Here is a 25,588-nt window from a genome sequence, read left to right as displayed (position 1 = left end):
AATGAAAACAACTCTATCTGGACAAGTTATTTAAATACCCTTCACAGTCAATGGAGACAAAGAAGCCCTTCTAGGATATGAGTCATCTGATCCACCGAGATGTATACCTTAAAATAGAAGTATTGTGCCTAAAGGAAGGATCTGCTTCCATCCCTTCATTAGGAAGGGGATCTCTGTGAGTAGGTCAAACATTGAGATCCACAATTTCGTGAGATATCTAAATTAATGAAATTAATACAAGTCAGTGTCCAAGTTAGTCACATGTATTAGAAACAATTTAAACTGCTAAATAGCCCCAGAACATGAAATAATAATTGGTCTAGTTATTCAACCCACTTGGCTCCCAGCTTTAGTGTATTTGCTGGGAAAAAAAAAGTCACGGTAAAATATGATTCAATACATACTCCTACAGCCTCAGCGTCTGGTGGACCTCTGTGCTAACAGGGTAGGTCACGGTACACCCAAAATGTCACAGCAAATGATCTCACGAGGGAATTACATGGGTCACAGAAGAAAAGAGCCAAGAAAAGAATTTTATACCTGTCACTCCCTGTATAAAAACTTCAGACAGTCAGAGCAGACACTCTGCTACACACCCAGAAAAGACAAGGAAATGAAAGGGAAAGGAGGGAAGAGAAAGCAAAGGGAGATTGTTAGGCCTCTATGAAATACAAGATGATTAAATACTGTCAGGCTTTAATCCCTGCTGACAAGCAGAGCTGCATGAGAGATACGGGTTGATTAATTATGAGGAAAAAAAGCTGTGACACAGGCATATGAGGCAGAAACACCAAAAGGAGGGATTTGATATTTATTTATTTATTTACTTTTAAATAAAAGGCATTCGCTAAAGAATGGAGAGCCACTCGTCTGGATCTAAAACTTTCAGCCCTACTTCTAAATCCTAATGCAGTCTCCCAGCACATACCTGGAAAAAAAAAGATCTCACGGTTGAATTTGCTTTTCATAACAGAATTGAATTCAGGCCCTGTGTAAGCCTTTCTGGTCAATACTCTGGGTTTTATTACTAGTGGCAGCAAAGAACAACCCTGGAAAGGCTGGTCCGACGTATTGCAATGGCAAGCAGACCGGTGGGAAAAAGGACTGGTGTAAGGCATCCCTCAGAGCACAGAGAAAGATTTCAGAGGTGCAAAGTGAAGGTTTTGAGAAGCCAAAGTGTCAGGAGAGATGCAGTTCAGTAAGTATTGGTAGGGAACAAACAATTGTGATTATTTTCTCTTCTTTCACGTGACTAGTCAGTATTCAGAGCTTCCTTGGGTTATTTGCTGTTCTAAGAGAATTTGATCACAGCATTATATTTTTTGGTGTAGCCCCCTCCCCCTCAAATACAAAGCATAGTATACTTTTTTCTCTAAAAATAAATAAATAAAAATTCAATCAGAAACTTGTTGCTTTGCTCGCAATCCTAAGCCATGCTCTCTGGCCACAGCTCTGCCAAAAATAGTCTCCTGGGAGCCTTTTCACAGGGCTGTGCTCTGTTTGAGGCACCATATTGTCTGAGACGTGGTTCCTATTTCACCCAGACAAACCCTGATGAAACTCAATTACTTGTTCTAACACCCACAATTGATCTGGCATTTGGAAAGCGGTTTCTGTTGTTTTAGCAGTTGCTAAATAAATAGGGATTTAATTCTGGGCTGCCTGGAAACTAGTCAGCCTAGGTCTAGTATGGCACTGCTAAGGTGAGCTTTTGGCTTGTGACTTTAGAAAGATGACAGAACAACCAAAACAAAAGGAAAGAGCAAACAAAATAAAAAGGAAAGAATAGCTCTGTTCAATGGTACATTTCCCTGATACCCCAGCAAGGGGAATAGCTCATTTGAATTAATTCATTTTAAAGCTGAAAAGATATATGAGACATTCCCATAGTCTGGGGTAAGGGAAACCTGACTGAGACAACATCTGCTACCAGCCCAACTTGGATGCTCTAGCAAACTTCCCCGAATTAAAGCTAAAACTGTCAAGCCATTTTGGCTGCTGAGAGATGTGTTGTAATCAGGCATCTTATCAGGAAGGAACACATCCTAAAACGAGAGACTGAACAACCTCTACGTTACTGCAGGCGAAAAAAATCTATGGTTTGGAAATCGGAGGAGGAAGAAGCAGCTGTGCACGTTCTCACTCCTGATTTTCAAGCAGGGGAATTTGTCCTTGCTGCAGACACTGCCACCCATGGCTCCCTGGCCCGCGTGAGGGTATGTCGATCTGCAGCATGCATGGCAAGCACAGCCATACGCTTGCATCTGATTTATGTGCGGGCAGACTTACGATTTCTCTTTACACCCCAGTGAAGGCGTGTCGCTGTTTGAACGCACTGTATTTCTGGCCTGCTGACTTTCAGCTCAGCACCATCGTCCCTGGGATTTGAACGGCCCCTGGCACCGAAGCGCTCCCTTCTCCTCCCATGGCAGCAGGACCTGAGGATCACCCACCTCTGTTTAAGGGGCTCCCTGGCAGCGACTATATCAGGTGCCCTACTCTATCAAGGATTAATTTTTTTTTTTTCTTTTTTTTTTCCCCCCCCAGCAAGATGCTTGCTTCATCCTAATTTAGTCAGCAGAGATGACCAGGGCACTAGGAGGTGAAGAGTTCAAAACAGATTTAAAATCCAGGTTTTCCTTAATCGCAATTTCAGCTTTCCTCACTAAACCACTCAACCTTTTCAGATACCAATTCCAACAGCAAGAAATAAGAGAAGGAAAAGCAAAGAGAAAAAAGATACGAGAGAGGGAACAGAGAGAGGAAAACAGAGACAATCTATTATAGCCCCATAATTTCATCCTGCAAAATTTCAGTCTGCATGCACCACTGATTCAATTACTGTATACAGCTTTACCCTTCAGCAGAACTAGAATTACAGAAAAACCCATTTGTAAAGGTTAGTGAGAGAATTTTTCATTGACAGTGACCTGCTTCAATAGGGGCACACAATGTAAGGTAGGAATTGTATTTGCCTTACTCCTCCAAAACAGATATTTAAACCTGTTTTGGGCTGCAAGTGAAATATGTCTGGTGATCTTAATCTACTCCCCATAGAGAGCAAAGCCAAGGAACACTTGATTACCAGGTTCTTCGCAAAATACTGAACCTGGCATTACGGAGGATGTTTTCCTGGACAGAGGAGCTGATCCCTAAGGCATGTTTAGGAGTAGATAAAAAATTCGGAGTCACAGCTATAGCGCTGGCAGATCAGAAGGGGCATGTTTTAATGCTCCTAGCATCAGGAACTCCACTCTTCGTCTCACGTGGTCATGCTGTTGCTCTCCGAACCGTTTCTCTTAGCATTCCTTCATTGGTATTTTGGCAAATTGTATATACTTAAAGGCAGGTATTCTGGGCTCTGTGGGGCACACCCACTGCTGGATGCCAGAGGAGACTTGGCACCAAAGCTGCAGCTCCTCAGTGTCTTCACACGTGCAATTTAAAGCATTTCCCCGAAGTTGTTCTAACGTGCTCAAGAACATAAGGCCAAAAGGGCTATTTTGATGAGAAATAATTGGGGTTACTGCTTAAATATAATTTTTAATTACCTAAGCAATGGTAAGCGAGTTGCCAGCGTTTGTTAGACAGGGTAAAACCATATTCAAATATATTTTTTTCTCTCAAAACAGTATATTTCTCCAACATGTTTCATTTACCAAAGCTATAACCACAAGCATACAGAAGTTTGTCTGCAGTTCAGACTCTTGAAAACCATCTGATAAATAGCTGTCTTTTAAATCCAGGAGATCATGCCTATGCCTTGCTTAAGAAGAGCTCTCCAAAGGGAGCAGCAAAAGCATCTATGGTAAATCAGAGGCCACGTGGCTTCAATGAGCCTGGAGAAGGGCTGAGCTCACAGGACACCACTGATGCTGAGAAAAGATGGAATTATCATAACTATTTATATAATCAGCAACGCTAAGACAAGATACAGTAAAAGCAGTGAAATCACTACTAATTATATTATTCTAAACTTAGTGTTCTCAACCCAACATGGAGTTCTCCAGGGGAATTTTCTTGATTATTTTTTTTAATCAGCTAAATTATAGCCTTCCAAAAAACTCTGGGCAAATGACAGCTTATTCTTCAAGAAGACTGCTGTACAATTGGACTGGTGAAATATCAAGATCATTTCTGTGGAATATATTCCCATTTCCCATCCTAATTACTGATGGATTAGTTAGTGTCACTGGAATTATAATAATTTGCCTAAGTAGCAGGTTTTTAAATAAAGATGGAAATTGCATTCAGAAGCTCCTCTTCCACACATTATTTATACATACTGTGTGCCTGTTTACTCTCCATGCATGAATGGCTATTTTGTCCCTAAAGATCCAAGATAACATGATAACAAGGATCCTACAAGCGCATACACACTTTCATCTTTTCTCACTTGCAAGCATTTCCATTTACAGGATTATCATCATGCTAATGCACGTCTGCCAGCTGTCGCCCTGCTGCATTTTACGTTCGCAGCGGTGCCTTCCTCTCCCCCTGCACATGCACCTGCATGACACATGCAGGGGGTTGTTAGTTCATTCTAGCAGTGACTAACTCCCTCTCCACCTTCAGAAAAGATAAAAAAAACCCTCCTTCCATGTTCCAGCTGCCATGCAGGTGGGCTAGTTGGTTGAAGACCACGTTCCCTCTCATCCAAGCAAAACCCTCTCCTGTGCGGAGCTCGTGGCTCCGTGCTGATCCCCTTCAGGCGATTGATTCCCCCCAGGGTGATACCACATGCCGTTTCAGCCACTTTGTGGTATCTTCCTCCTTCCCTCTTTGGCTGTTTCAGTCTCAGCATGGCTTCCCAAAGGCTATGAGGTTTTTTTCTGTTTTCGTAATTCATTTGCACAAACAAAAACATTTAGTACTACAACACAACAAAGCCTTCTGGAACAGGCTAGGCATCACTAACTTGTCATCACTATGCTGTTTTTAGCTGGCTGATTGCTTTTCCCCCTTCACAAATAAACGTAAAGTATTTGGAGGAGAGAGGAGGACTTGTTTTCAAACTAAACCAACCTCTCCAAATCTTTGCCATCTGCAACCTCCCGCTGGACCGGGGGAAGAGTGCCGTGCTCGGGCCATGTCCAGCAGGCTCCAGAAACTGGTTGAGTACAGGTCCTGGCAAGAAAGCATCCTCGGTCTCCCTGTCCATCCCCTCATCTTCACCAGCCCTGCACCAGACTATGAGGCCAAAGACCTACAACAACACTAACCCTAACCCTGCCCTGAACTCCCTCCTGACAGCCATACCTCCTATATGCTAAGCAGCAAGATTGTCCAGAAAGCATTTGACCAAATACATGGCCTTTTGAAGCTTTTAAAAGTTCTCAAGTGGTGTTTCTCTTTCACATCCACTTTGGCCATTGTAAAAATCTCTTTTTTACCCTCGCAGAAGCGCAGAATGACAGCTGGAACCCAAATCTGAGCCATTTTTCCTTCTGAGCCACTAAAAAAACCTCAAACGTAACGCTCCTGCTCAGCCCAACATGATTCAGAGTCTTAAAAACATGTTGGTGCCATGGTTGGGGCTACACAGGAGCTCACACGGCCACCACACTGGAACCAGGGGAGCCTGCATGTGTAGCACATGTATCTGCTTGGGAGATTAGGTCAATGAGAGATTAATAGTAAAGCCACAAAGGGAAATCAGATGCTAAACTACCAAAAGCCACAGGGAACTGGGTGATTAATGTTTTGAAAATCCTCCTTATCAATCAGGGGCTATTCTAAGGAAAAAGATAGGTTAGAAGTATCTCCAGTTAAAGGGAAAAACTATATTCAGTTATCTGGGAAGAGAGTTCGTACTTGTTAGAAGCTCAGAAAATGAGCTATTTTCACTGTTCTTATACTACTTTTTTTCTTTTTCTTGGAAAATGGGCCCATTTTGAACAGCAGCAACACCTTGTTCCAGGATGAAGCACTCAGCCCATGCAATACGAAAAGGACAGCATCACCACTCCCATTTTACAGGGGGCACAACAGGATAAAGCGAGGGCTCTGAGGACACCTTTCCTGCAGCAAGAGAGAAGATTACATCCCGGGACCACAGAGCCCCTATTCCAGCCACAACTATTAAATAATACTCTTACATATGTAGGCAGCAAGTACAAAATATTGGCAGGTGCCCTAGCGTGGTAACACACAAGTGTGACGGGAAACCTGAATAATTGCTTATCTTGTGATACAGAAGCAACAGGGGCCCAATACAGTGCGATATTCCAACAAGTTTGGTAAACATGCCAGAAACTGCTTGATAATAATTTTGCCTGTTTCCAGAAAAAAAGACCTTTTGAAGTTTGTGCATGTGATGTCAGTTCATTTTTTCAAAGGGGCAACATGACAGCTGTGTTGGTGATAATCAAGAAACCCGGGGGCAATTAGGTTTTAATGCTGTGACAGTGGGGAAGTATATCAACCTCCTCGTTACAGCCACAAGTTTCTCAGCAAAAATGTTCTATAATAGGGCACATGGGATATCATCATTTCTTTGCAGAATTTTTTTTTTTTTTTTTTTGGTTGAAACCGTGCAAGGAATTACTTCCAGATTTGCAGATGCCAATCACAGCTACAGCACCCTATTTCGCTTGAAGTAAACATTATTACAGTTATAATCTACATTAGGTAGAGGAAAGGAAATTTTGCAGACATTGCTGCCTTATGCAAACTGAAGAACAAGTATGATAGCAGGCAGTGCTCCAGAGAGCACTTTGATTTCTCTGGTACATTTATGCCTGATGTAGGGATGTTCTTCAGTGTCTCTGGTGTGGCCCCTGACTACCTCACATCTGGCAAAGTACTAGTCTTCCCAAAATCCCAGGTTAGGGTGAGGGAGCGCCCCTGGAAAGATGGCAAGTCCAAGCCTAGAGAAGCCAGCTAAATTATTCACAGAAATTATGTTCCAGAAACAGGTACTCAACCTGGGCTCTGTTTTTCCATTCTGTTACTTTCTTCTGTTGGCACACTGCAATTTCCCATTTGTTTACAAACAATTTATGAGTGTATCCTCTGTGGAAACTGAACTTTCAAGGTCTGCTTGGAGCACCTTCTCCTGATGCAAAGACTGTAGCTTAGGCTGTCGCAACATCAAGAATGAGGTGGACTTCACTATGCCACGGAAATCTCCCTGTAAGTTACTCCCTGAGCCTAAAAGACCACCTAATAATCGGTCATTTAAAAAACCCCACGTATTTTCATTATATTCCAGAGCAGTTCAGCAAAGCAAAGGTTTGGGGATTCCTAACCTGGCACAGACTCCTGACATGCTGCTCGTGAGAATGATAGAGCTGAGGGCAGAACTGCCATCCATCCTCTCCCTGAGCACTGGTGCTCCAGGTACAAAACGCAGCTGGTCTTACCCTCCTTATCCTTCTGCCAAAAGCACTCTTACACTTTTCCTTCTCCTGTTCCATGAAAGCTATCTGAATCCTTGATCATTTCTCATAGTGGTCTTGCAGAGAGAGAAAATGGAAGGAGACATGAGTTGGTGGTCGGGGGGTTGTGCCTAAGTGATGTGCTGGGGGACAGGGAGGGGAGAGCATCCCATCCCTTCCCCACTGTAACCCCCCTTCCTTCCCACACCCTCCTGACTGCACGAGTTCAAAATCAGCTTTAGCATGTCTACGCTGTGGAATATAAAGCAAAGCAGTATCAGCTTCAGCAAAAGGTCTACAGCACCCAGCAAAACATCAAATGCACAGCATCCAGGCAGCATGCCTCACCTGCCAGGGCAAGGAGCCTTGGTGGGACAAGATGTTCAAATGGCTGTCTGACTCCCAGGTCCAGAGCCCCAGCCAGCCCCAATAGCTTGCAGCTCCCTCACCTTCTCCCTGCAGGCTGTAGGCACCCACAGCAGCACCAAATGCAAGCTCCAGCCAGTGCTGTTTTACATTGAATTTGCACAGGTGTAAATTGACTACTCAAGGCAAAGGAGAATCAGCTTGCTTTAGCAGCCAAAGGTGAAGCGATGCTCTGTTTTCAATTGTACAACCTCCTTTTCTCAAAGCTCCCCGTGCCATAAGAGCCTGCTGCCCTTTGCCTTCCCTTCCCAGAAAGATTATAGATTCTCCCACCACAGCCTGCACTGCCACAACACAGAAAGCACCAGATTTCCAGCAGCAGAGAGGAGGGGGGTAAAATTAGGAACTCTTGACGAAAGGCTGCCTGTTCTCAGTCTTCTCTCCTAGTTCTACGCTCAGACTTTGTGCCTGACATAGTTTGGTTTTATATGCAGGTCACTCAGTCATTCTTCTCACATGTACATCAGGCGCTGCTGGAAAATGTGGCCATTATCCATCAAGTCCCTTGCTTTAGTCAGCTTCCAGCAGAAGAGTAACAGATGCACTTGTGTTGTCACATCATTGTCCAAAATGTCAGGGGAAAAAGCCCTGAACATTAACAACTCCCTAAGGAAATCAGTTCTTAAAAAAACAGAATAAGAAAAAAAAAAGTGAGAGGGACAGAAAGATGCAGAGCATCCCTTTTTATCAGGGATGAGTTATGCAGAAAAGTGCCCTGACTAGCTCTATGCCAGCCAAGTACCCACACCGTAGTTTTACTTCCACTGAAGTTTACGTTGCATCTGGATAAAGCAACATGTGCATATGTTGGGTTTAATTTCCAGGATCCAGAATAAGAAATAGTCTTCTCTTTGGACATCATATATTAAAAGAGATGTATCAGTTTGAAGGGTGAGTATAATCTCTTCCCAGGGCACTCGCATTAAGATTCAAACAGTGCGGTGAGGTGATAGTATCAGGCAGAGCAAATCTTCATAGACAGTTAAGGAAAAGGTGGATAAAAACAGAAAAGAAAAAGATGAAATCAAAGATGACAAGAAGCAGTAGTCAAAGTTAGGAGGAAGAGGTCAGGCACACAAACTAATCAAGGTGGCGTGGTGATATTTTCCTGGTGTGGTCAACCTCTATGATCTGCTTTTAAAGGATTTGCTAAAGTTAAGGGAGAACTACACAAAGCTTCAAATCTTTTAAAGTCAGGTAAAATGTTGACAGGAACAAAGATATTTCTTTGCTGAGATGCAGGGAAGAAAAGCTAAGTGGAATGGGAGGGAAAGAATACCCTGCCCAGAAAAGCCTGAAGGTGAATTTTGGTGACCTCTACTCACTAATTCCTAAAAAAAATACCTGACCTGGGACTACAAACCCTGCAGAGGAGCTGTCACCAGTCCTGACAGGCTTATGATATTGGTACGTATTTTTACATTTGCTGCTGCAAGTACACAACATCAAAACCTCTAATGAGAAAGAGAAGGTGCAACAAATTTGAAAGCGCTTTGCCCACTGCGTTTTTGTTGAGTGCCCCTTTTACACAACCCCTCGCTGCAGCACAGTGAATACATCCAAGAAAGATGCTCGTAAAAAATAGGAAATAAAGCCAAAGTTAGAGAAGACTGCAGGAATCTGGCTCAGAGATGAGTAACGTCACCAGTTCAGTCACCTATACCAGATACATCCCTTGCCTTTCCAAACTTAAACATGTGTAGCCTCACTCATGCAAACTCTGAAAACGGACCTTTCAACTCGTGTCCCAGCATGGTACCCTTTAGGACAGGGGAGGCATGGCCACGCTCTGAGCACTACAACCTACCAACAGTTCCTTAATTGGGCTTGTGTATTACTGATAAGTAATTGATACACAGGAAATGAATGCGAGGCCGCCACCGAGTCTGCTTCTGCATACAAATACGGGCAGCTGAATGCGAAGCAGCAGCAAACGCTGCAGCTTTGCCATTCCTATGGCATTTCCAGTATGGACGTGCTTAAAATATCTCAACATAAAGTGTTTCACTTTGTACAAATGATGCTGGCGTGACTGCTCACTGCCTTTTCAGAGAGGAAACCGCAGAGCGCTGAGGGGGTCAGATAAAAACAAAGATAATGTGTTATGCAGACACTACTCTGGATAAATATCTAGAGGAGAGAGACTTTAAGGGGCAACACAATAAGAAATCAAGATAAAGAGGAAAGGCACACAAAGGCGAGCATACAGCTCTCCACACATTCAGCCTTTAGGGACAATCTTCCTATTTTTTCCTAAGAGCCATAAAAAGCCCAAAAATTAATCTCTGTGCACAGCCTAAATTTGTACTTAGTGCCAACTTTGTGTCTGCATCAAATTCCTCCACAGCGTAAGATGCAACTGTGTAAATAGGCTCATTTTCGTTATTTTATCAAATTGTGTTAACTTTCCCTCTGCAGCATTCTCTGAGGCTGGCAACACCGAGACGTGCAGGAAATGTAAATCACTCCCCTTTTGATATGATAACCGTAGCAGTGAATTGCATCCCAGAAATCAGCTCAGGATTATAGCCGAGAACTCGCTGAAAGGCACTTAGCTGTGGCATTGTGCCAGAAGGGTAAACTTCAGCTGGCAGGTCAGCGCAAAGCGGGCTCAGGTCTTGGGAAAGAAGAACAATACGTAACATCCAGCTATCTGCGGCTGCACAGACCTCAAAGCCAACAGCCTCAGGGTCAATATATAATTAAAGGATGCCAACAGGTGTTAAAAACAAGTGTGTATTTATGTATGCAAATGCATGGGAGACCTATATTAAATATGAATAAGCACCTAGGAAAGCAACAGCCAGCAGGCTATAGGATAAAATCTATTTGCCAGACAAATACAGATATATATATAAACAACCACATTAAAAAAAAAAAAAATTGCATTTCCTGCATAGAACTATTTATGGTAGAGAACATTATAATAATCATTTTAATCATGTATCATTTATTTAAGTAATTTTTCAGTTTCAAAGATTCAGCAGATGTTAGAATGCAAATAAAGATAATCAGAACGTGAAAATAATTGTTTTCTTACTGTCTTATTTTCATGTGTAAACGCCACTGCTAACAGCTACTAGCATTAACCCTGGGCCAGAACTCCACTGAATTCAGTACTGCGCAAACAGAAAAATAAAAAGCTGTCTGAACCCTGAGGAATTTGCAGCTCTAACAGAAAGGAGGCAGCAGATGGATATAGACAGAAATAATCAAGAAGTAGTAGTTAACAAGGCAGGAGTTAGTCTCAGCAAACCAAATCCCTGATTGCTGTGAGCGTCGTACAGGCACCACAACAAAGAGGAGTTTTGATCATCGATGCCCCGCAACACACGGAGCTCTGCACATCCTTCATCTTTGCCGCTGTGCTCCATCTGTCTCCTCCAGGCTTGCTGGCAATCAGGTCTCGTTCACCCAGTACACTTTGGTTTTTAACAAGAAAACTCTTTGGGCCAAGGACTGTCATGTATGACTCACTCTCCAGCACCGAGCATAGTAGGGCTCAAACTGGTCATAGAAACAGATAAAACCATTCATGAACAAAACGGCTCATTATTAATAATGTTTATTAATAACTGCTCCAACAGAGTACGAGCATGCATGCACACAAGTCTAAAGTCAAAATTAACAGACACAAACCCCATGTAAAACAATAGAGGCATCCGTCAATATTTGAGCAACAGTGCCTTCTGATGGCTTTTATTCAGTCCACACACCTCTTGCTCTAAATCTGAACCATGCAGAGGAGAGGAAGAGTAGCTGGCACATAATTATCTTGTGAAACTGCAACACATCATCAGTAAATGCATGTACTATGCCCCATCTCAGCTGGAACCTCTCCAGAGGCACCACACTACATACCACAGTAATAAAAACTAGCCCAACAGATAGCTGGACGGCTATGACAAACAAGCACCATAAAAACATTTAAAACATCCTAAACCAGTTTTCCGTAACAGAGATAACATCTGCAGGGTACAGCATTCTTGCTGGAAGGTTTTATTTCAGCACATTTGTCTCTATGACCTACTTATTACTACACCTTTCAGACTAATCTTAAGTCAATAAAGTATTTAATTTGTATAACCAAACCTGTCTTTCATGACACAAGACCATTCTACATGGCTTTCAGGTTCTTAAATTAAATGCTTAAAAGTCACAAGATGGGAGAATAAAAGACTGCTGTACAGCATCAATCCATCCCTTCCTCATGCTTAGCTGGACCTACTCTGCGGGGGAGCACTGCCCTTCCAGCCTCCACTTCCACACTGTCATCAAAGGATTAAACAACAAATTTAGCCATTAGAAAATTAGCAGTAAATGGTAAAAGGATTGTTTTTGCAGCACCCCAGTGCAGCGCATACAGCCAGGTAGCAGAAATCACAGCCCTGAGCTCCCCTCCAAAGCTGCTCTCAGTGGCAGCAGGGACCCAAGCAGCTAAACAGTTGGGTGCTGTGAAGAGTTGACTCCCTTTCAAAAGCCTATACTGAATACTTTTTAGCATACTAATGTTTTTAGTGATGTCTCTGTGGAATAAATCTTCAAAACAACTCCACCTGCATAACAAAAAAAAAAAAAAAAAAAAAAAAAAATCTGTCGTTGAGCATTATATATCTTTGCACCAGGAACATCATGAACATATATCTTGATAGCTAGGATTCATTCTTCTCAATATCTTTGTATTTTTTAATGATTATTTTGTGTCTTTTTTTTTTTTAAATCGTGCATTCTTTTTTTTCCCCTTGGACATCTCCCAAAGACCAAAAGCAACTGACAGAAAACACTGCTTAGAGTTAAAGTTCATGGAGACTTCACTCTGCACAGTTAGGCATGTTCAATATCTATTAATTACATTACTTTTTCAGTAAGATATGGTGAATTGCAAGGTAAGAAAGCAACTCCTATATAATGGCATGCTCAATAAAGTGTTAGCTGCAACTTCCATGTTCAAACGTGCAATGTAACAAATTTTCCAATGCAATTCAAACCTCAAAAGTGGAAAAGAAATAGCACGTAAATGGACCTCACTTGCTCTTAAATCACTGTTAGCAAATCTGAATCTCTTTAAGCCTGGTAGTTTCAAATCAGGCCTATTTAACTTGCAAAGGTAGGTCAGGTTTTACTGATGACCTCTAATGCTTATAAATGGACTCTTAAAAAATGAGAGTAATGAGAGACATAAACACACAGCTCAGTTGCTAAAGGCTCACTAGAAAAATATGTGATAATATTTACAGCCTCCAAGCTATGCTGTTGTCAGTGCCATTTCTATACACACCAGAATGCAGGCTTGCCAGTTCATATTGGAAAGGGAAAAAAAGAGTCCTTACCAGAGAGGAGGTGGATTAGTATTTGTATTTACTAAAAGCACAACTATTAACTTGCAGAATACAGTCACAGCAGCACAAGTTCTCATTTACTCCTCAGTTATTATTCCTCAGCCTTGTTTCAGTGCAATATTTTGTGCCTGGATTTCCCACTCAGAGTCCATGCTATGCCCTGCATTTTGAACTACTAACAACTGGTGGCATTATTCCAGTTGCTATAGAAATAAGGCAGGCTTATTGTTATTTATATTATGGCATCACCTAGAGGTGCTTTTAATTAATCAGAGTTCCTTCTTCTACACCTTTCAGAGAACGACCAGAGAACAAGCCCGTTTATAATACTGATGAGGTTGTTAAATACACGAGGGCTGACTATTTGAAGAACCTAGATTTTAAAGGAATGAGATGACAAATAAAGGAAATAAATACATGCGATCTGGCTAAAGGCCAGTGATCCACTTTTTAGCTGAGAAACAGGGGAACACCTAAATAAAATGAAGTGCAGCACTTTCCACCCATATGGACAAGCACGAACCAAACACATTGCAATATCTAGATACAGTCTTACCTGATACAGCTTTTTGCTTTCCTACCCTAGCTTTTCATAAAAGATTTCACTTATGAACCACTTCTCAGAAAAATGAAAAGTATTTTTAACATGCAAAACTAAACATGATTTTCACTTTGTTATTTTTCATGCCATGCGAAAATAAAACCACAATGGATTTTCAATTGATATCTGATGTATCACTCCCATTCCAACTATTAAATACTCATTTTTATGGCCTGACAGAGATTCTAAATATAATATTTACAGACACATAAACACATAAAAAACCAATGCAGTTAATGTACTAGAACAGACGCAGGATTTCTGGGTTTTATTCTACTGCAGGCTTCTTGTGCAACTCAGACAAGTTCCTTAATCAACCCTTACACCCAGGCTTCCTCCTCCATCTAATGAACAGGTGAGGTGCATAAATGGATCACTGCCTGAGACATGCTCTGGAGCTATGCTGTCAAATAGTTAGAAAAGCCAATAATAAATAGCATAAATCCTCATCATCAACTTTAGGCAATTATCAAATGTTTATTAGACTCCAAAGTGAAGGCTAATAAACCTGCTTATTTTAGCAGATAAAGTCAAATTACCTTGATTGAAGTTGGTAAGTGTTCAAAGATGAACAGCTATGGCCTCATTCGCTTTTAGTTATTTTTGATGAAATGTCAGCTCAAAAAACTGAAAGATAATTCCTAGTTATTTAGGCAACGTGAAACTTGGGCAGTTATTTTCCAGGAAACATGGCCTGCCTGACAGGTTTTAAATGAATAAAAGTGATATTATTACAATTATCATTAGAAGAAGATGTCCCTCATCAAAATGTGTCTGGATTTTAATTGACAAGGTCTGGGTTAATGCTGTGAAAATGCCAATGAAAGCAAAGCCTGTGGCTCAAACTAATTGTCAGCACTGAGCAACCTCAACCTCTAACCCACCACAGATTTATCACTCTGTGCACACTGTACTCATGACAAGAAACGTTTGAATTAATCATTAACAACTAGAAATTCCTCCCAGACAGAAAGCGAGCAGAGCGCAGGGCTGCCCGCCCCCCTTTCCCTTGCTCCCGAGCCAAGGAGAGGTGCCTACAAGCCTTCCTAATGAGAAAGACTTGTTTTGTTGTTTCACCGCCTTTTCTTTTAAGAGCATCACAGGAGAAACTTGCTGTGGTCCTAAAAGGAGGAGAGAGACATTAGCCTGAGCAAACTGCCTTGCATGTATAGCTAAACGGCTTCCTACCACCCTGGCCACCCTCCCCAGACAGCTCCAGCACAGCCAACAGAAGCACACAGCCTTCCTAACAGAAGGGACGGTGGTACAGCACGACCACGTGGGGTCACACACGAACACAAATCCCCACGCGGAGGCTAAGGGGCTTCCTTATTCCCAGCAAGACCCATGCAATTGGTCCCTCTTCTCAAGAAAGGCCAGCCCAGTGTGCAACATGCTCCTCAACAGAGCAGATGCGTGGTGCTTGCCCAAGGCACGGCGACTGCTGCTCAGTGCGTCCAGCCTGCTCCTGCTGCCAATCTTTCATACGGACTCATCCCAAACAGCGGCACCAGTTTCTAGTACCGGACTATGCAACTGAGCACCCACCAGTTAATTCAGGGTAGGTGCTACCATGACCACTGGGACTTGTCAAACTGGAGAGCAGCCCGGTGAGCTTCCTCTGCAGTGGTGGCCATCAGTCACAGCGCAGTGGGCCACATTGGTACAGAGACCAAAAGGCAGTCCGAATCCCAGGAGAGAAGCCAGCAAAGACTGGGATGTGAGCACAGGCCTAGCACGGTGGTCCTCCGTGTTTTGGCGGCACCCCTGGGAAAGCACAGCAGTGCAGAGAAGGACTTACAATCTCCCTACTTCAGTCACAAACTCAGTAACACTTTGGAAGGTCCCCTCAGCTGCAGTGGCAGTCAGCACCACTTCTCCCACCCAATTTCATAAATAAAACACAAAGGGGTCTGCCAAAAACTTCCTGAGTTCTCTTTATTTATATTTTCTCTACCCTAGCATGCTGGTGCAGACCCTCCAGAATATCACTGGGCAGGAGAGAAGCTGAGCGCCTCCAGTACCTGACAGAGGCAGGAGGTCTGTCCGGGTAATGGCATGGTCCTAAGCCTCACGTTGCCTTTTACAGTCTTTACTTGGAACGCTTTGGTTCTCAGCTTCTCCATCTGCATGGGTTATGGCATCATCACAACACAGCTTGAGTGCAGATCCATTTGCTGGTCCTCCCAAGCCCAAGTCTTTAAATGACAGCTGATGCAAAACTAAAGAGTTTCTTCTCACGTGACATTAAGACTGGAAAGCACAATAGCTTTGGGAAGAAAGGAAGAGGGGAGTCTCCAAAAAAGATCAGAGGCCAGTTCCTGAGGTGGGGGAAAAGGCATATGACCACTAATGTCACAAGGCACCGAGCTTGTCTGGTGAGATATAAATGGAGCTACTTACCCCACCTAGTAGGCACGGGGCGGGGGAGGAGAGAGATTCTCCCTGTTATCAACTGACTAGTCAGGAGAAAACAACAGACGGCATTTGCTGTGGTGAAGGAGTAAGATGCTACCTTGCTTAGAGGGTGACAGTGCCAACAGGGTCTCTGCTGGCCCCTTCCCAGTAACTGGGAGGCAAAGACTGATGGGGGCATTCGCCCATCAACAGAAATGCTGCTCACTTCACTGTCCCTTTTCTCCCAGAGATGAAAGGCAGCCGTTTCTCCTCCCATTCACCTCCAGCTAGCCTGCCTTTCTAGTTTTTGCTGTTTTCTATATATTCAGAGCAGAATCTACAAGCCAGAAAGCTCCCATTAAACGATGCCAACAAGAACTCTCCATTCACAGCTAACGCTTGGCTGCACACATTCGCTCTTATTTCCAAATGTTTTCAGTATGTTTCAGCCTCCCTTCATTAAACATATTCATAATTATTTGCAGCACATCTAAAGAACTGGTACAACAGGTTTGTGCTTCCAAATACAGTCTCCTGCCTGCAAAAAATCAGCATGACAGCACTAGAAAAAGGTTTGCATCAATCAGGACGTAGAGCTCAGGAAGAGGAAATGAGATGCCACACCATCATGATTTGAGTCAGTGATTTCCACCAGGCAGCAATTTGGCCCTTTACAAAATCCTAGGTATTTCTTAGAGCATCACCCCTCAGTTAACTGTCAAATTAGTCAGCAACCGTGACAATAAATTTCATAATAAAAATGTGCATAATTGAGACTTCTGGTACCTTAACTGAAAACTTGAACAGCCTAAAGGATTTTTCTGGTCCACAGAGACACTGTTAATATAGCACAGTATCTCCGTAACACTTCACACCAGTTACTGTTGTGGCTTTGCAAGGCTATTTCCATCACACAGTTCAGTATCCTTTAGACTAAACAAAGGCTTCATTGAGGAAAGTTACACCAAATTCTCATTTCTTTAGCTCAGCCCCAAAGAGTCACTTAGAAAAGTTGTCAGGGCTTTCCAAAATCCTGACCCTTTCAGGCACTTTCATGCATCCTACAAAGCTATCTAAGGAAGGGCATCTTTGGCATTTAAATTGTGCTGCGCTGGCTCTGCAGTGCTCAACTCAAGCTAGTAGGACCCAGCGTGCAATTATGAGACCAGAACAGCTCCTGAAGTACACATGGTGCTGGGGCTTCCAGCAATTATTTCTGTGATCCTTAAGACAGAGGTTGTTCAGGGACAGAACGGCTCCTTTAGGTAATTATACTCCCAGGGCTACACAGTGCCTGCAAACTCTCCCCCCTCTACATCACAGGCCAGTTTTTGTGAATCATTATGAAATATATATGTCATCCTGAAGGATGAAAATATAACAAGCTGTGGCTCATCTGAACCTCAATATTACCAAGTCACCGCTATAATGAAACACAACATGTTGCTCCCTGACTGCATATGGGACATGGGTGACTTCCCTATCACACACACAGGCCTTTATCAACTAGGATGCGCAATTAAGCTAACATTTGTCTAACGAAAGGTAAAAATGACTATCTGGGTGGTGTCACAGCTGCAGGCAGAGCAGTAAAGGCTCTAAAGCATCCTGAGTGATCAGTCCCACATGTGACATTCTCCACTAAGCTTTGTTCTGGCAACAGTCCCACTATTCGAGGAAGGAAATGCAGTATTCTCCTCCTTTTTTCTGCGAGGCTGGATGTAAAGCTTGGAAAGCAGAACAGCCTTAACTACATGGCAGGAGGATGGTAGTTCATAATTAATTTTCCACATGAACTGTTGGCCGCCCTCCTCTTCCTCTTTGCTAGGCTACAAACTGCCAGTGGATACTCATCCAAAGAGTAGACATGCCACAGAGCAAAAAGTATGATTATTATTAGCTAATACTTTATAGTGTGTGCCAGTCGAAAATAAGAGGTAAGTGAGCCTGGGCACAGTGAGAGCAGTACCAGTGCAAAGGCAGCCCTGCCTGAAGCTGCTTATATCATCTGAGATGCAAAAATGAAGGGGACAGAAAAGCAGGATGCGGAGAGCGAGACAGATAGGAGAAGGCTGCAAGCAGATATGGAAACATGGTCTCAGAAGAAGGTTTTGAGTCACGTAATTTCAAAACATCTGCAGCCCAAAGAAACACACGCCCTTTTCCACCCCAGTTGCACTCTGGCCAAGACATGGCCCATGGGCTGCCAAGCACCAGCTCTGCAGAGGACAAGGGGCTCCAAACTGCTTCATCTTCCGAGAAAAAGAAGGTGTACTCCATTCAGAATTGGCATTTTCCACTCCTCAGTCTCCAAATCTCTCAAAGACCAGAGTGCAAAGTATTTACAAGGAGGTCATTGGTCCTCACAGGAGAAAGGTCTCCAGCAGACAACACACCACTACGTCACCATGCTCTCTGAAGCAACACTGCAAACATCAGAGTCCAGAAGGCAGAGCCACAGGCTGACAGCCCAGGAACAAGCCCATTTGTATGACTTTGGGCAGACCCATTGAATTCTCAGTACTTCAAGAGTACAGGTAAAGGACTATTGTATTACTGTTCTGTGATTGATTTCTTAAGAATCTCATGTTAGTTTTGGAGTTTCGTACTTACTTTCAGAAATTCAACTCAGTTCTGTTGCTGATATCAGCTTTTTAATTCATTTTACACCAAGATATTTGTTATCAGAAATTGTGCTTTGTTATGTGTCAGGTTGATGGATTCAATAAAAGCCCTGTCAGGAGAAGTTGAGTGAATAGGGTTGCAGAAGTGGTGTCATCAAGGAAATTGATATGTTAACAGCCAGTCTGCTGATCTTGCAACAAAACATGCAAACATAATAGCCATTTTATTTCCTCACCCTGGCAAAACAGTTCAGAGAAATACTACAAAACATTTGCATAAGTGTTACTTATACAACAAACTCAGTGTGCTCACTGATAAAAAACATACATAAAAAGTGATCCTGCATGCCGTCCTGTCTACCTATTTGGTGTGCAAAATTAGTCAAGAAGAATAAAGACTTTATTCAAAATAAAGCTTTGAATTTAACTTTAGGAATTCAAGCAGACATCCCGTGACGCTCCAACTGAACTTTTCCTTCAGTAACATAGGAGGACGATTTTATTGACACATTTTCAGACACAGCCAGTAGACCTGCACCCCTCATCAAGTCATAAGAAAGTTGCATTAAGGTCTTTCTTTGACATCCAAACCCACAGGCACATAAAAACAGTTTTTGTTTCTGATTTAATAAATGAAATCACATAAGAAGTAAGACAGATTTGAAGAGAGAAATAATAACTTTTTATCAGACCACATAATACAGGGAGTGAGAAAAGGACACCTGCCCACTGCTCGGCTATAGGTCAAGCACAGCTTGAATATGCAAGCTCTTTGCTTCACCTGTATCAGACCATCACAGCTGCAACACTACTGTGCTGTCCTGTAACGCAAAGAGATTTTGTTAACTTGAGCTGATTTACAGAACATTTGGGAATGGTAAAAAAATGTGATGTTGAGATTCAACTTTTAAAAAAGAGAAATAATATTACAGCCTAAACAAAGCAAAGGGAAAACTTCCAAAGCAATTCAACTGAAAAAGGTGAATTACATTGAGGATTTATATCCATGTAATGAAGACAATTAATTGCTACAAGACCCATAAAACACATTAAATGAACAGGGTATTTTCCAATTCTACTTGCAAGATAAAATTTATTAACTATGTTTAATGGCTACTTAAAATTTTTCTTACATATTTATTAAATTTGCTTTTTCAGCAGAACAGAGCATTTTAATAACCGGATTCTACTAATCTAAAAAATGAGCAATTTAAGAAAAAATATTACTCTGCATGTTCTCTAGAGATCCATTTAAAATATTCCTTACACAATAAGATTACCATCACCACAATTGCATAAATGCTGCTAAAAGGGAATCTGCTTGTCTCGCATGCACAAACAACATTCTGCTGCAAAGATGAATGAGTTCGGCTAGCATTATTTGGACATATGTTGCCATTTCCAGCAGAGATATGGAGCAAATGTGGGTCCTGATGTCATCTGGTCCTACTGTAATCACTTAATTAAAAACTCCTCTACTTGTGAGGGCAGGACACATGGAAGAAACTGGCTTAGATCAGAGCAGTGACCTCAAACAGATCCATATCCAAATCTCATGCTTTGCCCTATAGACTCAGCTGCTCAACCAAGGCTCTATTTGATGCACCTTTTGCACTTGTGATTGCATGCAAATCAGGGACAGATGTTTACCGCTTAACAGTGACCTAGAAGTGACTGTTCCTTATTTACCATCTGTAAAATGGGGATAAGTAGCATTTCTGTCTTACAAGGGTCTCATAGGAACAGATAAAGTTGATGGTAGTCAATTATTCTGGTAAGTTCGCGTGAGCCCCCAAGATGAAGAGAAAGGATTAAAAAGGGTCTCAGCTACTTGAATGAACAACAGCAGTGTTGCCAACTCTTTAAACTTTAGCACAATCTTCTCAATCTGCAATACTCTTCTTCAAGATCAAGTTTCCATAAATGTGAGCTTTCCTTAAATAAGAATCAAGTTTTTAGATCAGACGGTCACAAAGTAAAAGGCAAAAATATGACCAAAGTCCAACCTAGAGTTTAATGCCTGAATAATAGCTTTGCAGAAATCAATTGTATGGTAAATGTTCTGTGTCCTCTGAAACGGTGAGGTTCTGCAAAGTCCTGCACAATCTCTGCATTGGAGTACTACTCATGCTGCAGTCTGAGATGTGAACCTTAGACTGAGAGGTGGACCGACTCAGGTGGGAGGGATGTGGGGAGCTCAGCTCACCACCATCCTGCCCAAGGGTCAGCACCACAGTCACACCAGCAACCAATTGCTCTGGTGCAGATCCTTTCATGCCCTGGGGCACCCTGCATACCCAGCAAAACACACATGCTCATTGCAAGAAAGATTTACGCTTTCACCTACGAATCTGACACAGAAATGGGGAATAAAGAAATTGCTGTGATTTCTACATTATAGTAGCGCAAAATATTTCTCTGCAAAAGTCAAGAAGCCCTCTTGATTATGAAATAGCTCTCCTACAGCCTTCCCCTTCAGGTATTATAATCACAAAAGCAGGAGCTTGTAAATAAACAAAAGTGAAGATGGTAACAAAAGCATGAGCAATGTTTAACAACCTCCTCTTCCAGAAACCAGATGCCACTGGAGCAGAAGACAGACAAACAGCAAGAAGTGCAGTGGTTTTAATGATGGGAACCTCTCCCCCCTGACAACAGTGTTGTTTTCTTGAAATACCTGTACAAAATAATAGCATATGATGTGGCTGGAACAGCTCTTTCTCGACCCTCAACATTTAAAAGTTAAGTACCTAATTTAAGCTATTCCCATCAACTTTTTTCTGCAATCGCTGGAGACAGCTCTGCTCAAGCATGAGAGTTTGAGCCTACAATTTCCAGAGGTAACATTACTGGTGCAACCAGATCAAAAGCAGGAGAATGAACGCACACTCACCTGTATGCCTCAGAGACTTAAAAGTCTTGATTTCCCCCCCCACCTAACAGCAAGTGCAGGTGTTATATTGCTTCTGTACTTTTCTCTACAAGACTATACTGCTAGCTCAGTCACATAAGAGTAGTCAATACCCACATGTTAAATGAAAAACGGTAGCATTATCCGATACCATTCTACTGAGATCTGGGAACCAACACTTTAAATTTGAGGGGTTTTTATCAGCAAACTTTGCCTTCACAGAAATAACTTGGCTTAGATAAAAGAAGCTGTAGAATCAGAGGCTATAGTACTCTAAATGCTTCTATAGCACAAGCTTTGTCCACAATACATTCCTTAAGTACTGGCCCTCAATTTCTCATTAAAAGATAGTTGCATATTGCCTTGCTACAGTTACAGCATAACCAAGGCAATATTTGCGTGTATATGAGAACATACACACATGCAAAAATTTTAAGTGCTACACAACAAAGGGGGCACATATGATTATGCAAGAAATTGGTATTATTCTGTCCTTGGCAAACAACAAGAATATACAAAGCACAAAGGAAAGTACAGGGCTGTATTACAAATGGGCTACTTCAGCATCACTTTTTTTTTTTTTCATCTCTGACCCTCTGAACTGCAGACATTAGTGAAACACAACAAGTGGGCTTTCAAAATGTGGATGCCTATCACCAAGTATACAGCACCAACAGCAAGACACAACCATCAACAAGCATTTTGTTCAATAAAGCACTTGACATAAACATGCACCCCCTCAAGCCCAAGACTTCAAAAATGCTTTACTCTTGATGAACACTCTCCAAATTCAGGGAGAGCAAAGGTTATTTATGTAGGCAGTATGAGCATGGCACATATAGAGCAATAAACACAAAGGCTGCTAATTTTCTATTTTCCCCCATATGTAGATATTCAGAAAAGAGCAAAAAGACAAGAGCAGAGGGAAAATAACATACCTTACCAAACCTGACTGTTGGACACAACTCGTTTCAGAGCAACATTGGTATGAAGGTAAGCTCCTCAGGCGACCACCAACTGCAATTCCTTTCTGAGCTCCCCAGAGGCTCCAGCTCTCCCTTGTCCGTGTCCCTGAGGAAGATGCAGTGTCCTCCAGTATTTCAGAGCCTCAGCTGCAAAAGATGCTGTTCGGAAAAAGGAAAGAGAAGAAGGTGGGGCATTAAATTCTAGGATCACTTGTTTGGCAGATTCAGAGCAGAACATAAGACAACATCAGATAGGAATGAAATGTCAAGGCAGGACAAAGAGTCTGTGACAATCCATCATGCGTGGCACCTTTGGAGGGCAATCTTTGAATTCAAGAACTGCGGTGCAAAGCTCTTCTTGCTTTACAGTACTTTAATATTGTCCCTACACCAGGAAACAAATGACAGTCCAGCTCCTTTTTATTCCAGTCTGACATTATAATAAGAAAATAAGTAATACACTTCTCAATAGGGAATATATTAATTCATTATGGCGTTTCTGCAGAATAACAGGACTTTCATATTAAAAGCAGAGATATCACCTCAGTCTTAATACTTTGCTCTGTTAAAATGGCTCTTGCTCAAGGAATTCAAAGCTTCTAAACAAGCAATCACGTTAGGACCTCACAGCTGATGGGAAGCAGCGACTCTCAGCCCAAGGTCCAGCATACGGATTTCCAAAGTTCAGCCTCCAAAGCAATTGTCATAGACAGGTAAATGGCTCGAACTTTTCTGGGAGGGTAGGGGCTCAGCATCACCATGTTTTCTACCTCACTATCACTGCTAGATGTGCTCAGTGTTTCCAGGAGGTTGGACCCTGGCACTGAACACGGACATGGTGGCCTCACTGCGGACACCCAGGTAAGAAGACAGTGATGGAGACGACCGCCTGGCAGCAACACTGCCAGCAACCAAAAACCTTAAAGAAGGACCGAGAAATTCAAATGTTCATCACTGTCATTGCATTAATCATCCCTAATCCCTGGCATATGGGGAAACACTCAAAGGATCATCCTTCCCCCACCCAGACAACACAGCCTGGCGAAGCAAAACCAGGCAGAGCAGCACACCGCAGGCAAGGACTGAGCAAAGAGCAGGATCCAAACTCCCTAGGTTGGATACATACACGCTAGGTGGTTTGTGTCCTTAAACTGGGCTCAGAGATACTTTTCTAACATTAGCTCAACAGAGCAGCCATGAACATACTCTAACTTTGCCTAGAAATGCAAAAAGAGAAAAAAAAAAAAAAAAAGAAAAAAAAGATATACAAACATATTTATTCCTTAGAGGTGTCCTGCACAGGAGAAAGCCTGTGGCAGCTTGAAATACCACAAAATCCCATTATATCTTCACAAAAAATCATTACCCCATGAACAGGTTACAGCTATCTGGAAAACCCATTAGCTTCCCGACTTGCAAGAAGGAAGATTTCACTAATCAGCATGTAAAACTGTCCATACTGAAAGTTAGCATCATACTACCTTTTTATATATATATATATATATATATATATATATATATATATATGTGTGTGTGTGTGTGTATATATATTATTTTTACCAAAAGTCCACATAGCAAGCATGGTGTCACAGATCAGAACAATCAAATATATTCACTTCATTCAGCACCAATTACTTCACTGGACCTTGTATATGTGGTTTATGTTACATACCACACCTAAAGGCTCTACAAGCAGACAATCTTGTGAGATACCCACCACAGCAGTCAGGGTGCCAGAGCCCAGCCCTGCATTTCTTGGTACACATTTTCAGACCTTCTGCCTCTTTTGAATTCAGACATGCAGGACAAAAGTGGACCTTCACAGTTCCTGTCCTCTTCCAGCCTAACCACAAAAAATCAGACTGCCAACCGAAGTGGCTGCTGAATGACTTATGGGTATAGAAATGGATGATGTTGCAGTAGTTTGATCTGCAGGTAGCAGCAAGACCTAATTCTACTGCTTTTAAGGGATTTCTATCTCTGGAGATCACAGTTACAAGTACTTTTTAATTTTTGCTTGTAAATTGTAACGCAAAATTGTCACAAAGAAAATCAGTGCTACATTTTTGTGCATTAACTATAGCATCAGCTGAGTTGAGAAGTAGAATTAACAATAATAGGACTAGATCATCACTGCAAGCTAAGTGCAGGAGCCTGGTCTCAGGTTGGAAAAGATGTGGTTTTGAAAGCTCTATTTAGTACAGCCTGCCAATGCTCATCGGAAGCAAATCTCTTTGGTAAGAAGTTGGCACGTTGCCTTAATATGCTGCTATGCATGCGCACAGAGTTTCTGTCCCATCTGAATTCCTGCACTGCTGGGTGGATCATAAATTACAGTACAGGCAGAAGCATGCACTTCTAGCTCTTGTCAAAGACAGGAGAAAAAAAAAAAGGCAAAAAATAAAGCTTCCCTCACTCGCAAGTACTACCATTACAGTAATGAGAGCACAGCAGAAGTGAGCTGGAAAATGTTGCTGCCAAGCAGTTGCCTGATGCAGACTGAAAAGGCAGAGTACTGCAAACAGGCAGTAATGGGAGGATGGGAAGTAACAGGAGGTGTGGACATGGAGGGGAAAACAACTTTGGTCATGACAAAATGGAATCATGGAATCACAGGATAGTTTGGGCTGGAAAGGACCTTTAAAGGTCATCTAGTCCAACCCCCCTGCAATGAGCAGGGACATCTTCAACTAGATCAGCTTGCTCAGTGCCCCATCCAACCTGGCCTTGAATGTTTCCAAGGATGGGGCATCTGCTATCTTTCTGGGCAACCTGTGCCAGTGTTTCACCACCGTCATCATGAAAAATTTCTTCCTTATAGTTAGTCTAAATCTACCCTCTTTTAATTTAAAACCATTACCCCTTGTCCTGTCGCTACAGGCCCTGCTAAAAAGTTTGTCCCCATCTTTCTTATAGGCCCCCTTTAAGTACTGAAAGGCTGCAATA

The 25,588-nt window shown here is 42.3% G+C and overlaps 1 protein-coding gene across 9 annotated transcripts in view; it reads right to left on the bottom strand.

The window, feature by feature from the left end:
- Positions 1 to 25,588, bottom strand: part of SGCD (sarcoglycan delta) — a 431,589-nt gene that overhangs the window by 217,775 nt on the left and 188,226 nt on the right. For all 9 annotated transcript variants that reach the window (XR_012654342.1, XM_075057001.1, XM_075056999.1 and 6 more), the window contains exon 2: positions 22,616 to 22,801. The gene's annotated coding sequence lies outside the window, so the exon portion shown is untranslated. The remainder of the gene's footprint in view (positions 1 to 22,615; positions 22,802 to 25,588) is intronic.

The sequence above is a fragment of the Buteo buteo genome, chromosome 24 (assembly GCF_964188355.1).
Source record: "Buteo buteo chromosome 24, bButBut1.hap1.1, whole genome shotgun sequence".
Taxonomy (NCBI): Eukaryota; Metazoa; Chordata; class Aves; order Accipitriformes; family Accipitridae; genus Buteo; species Buteo buteo.
This window is presented reverse-complemented; position numbering and strand designations above follow the sequence as displayed.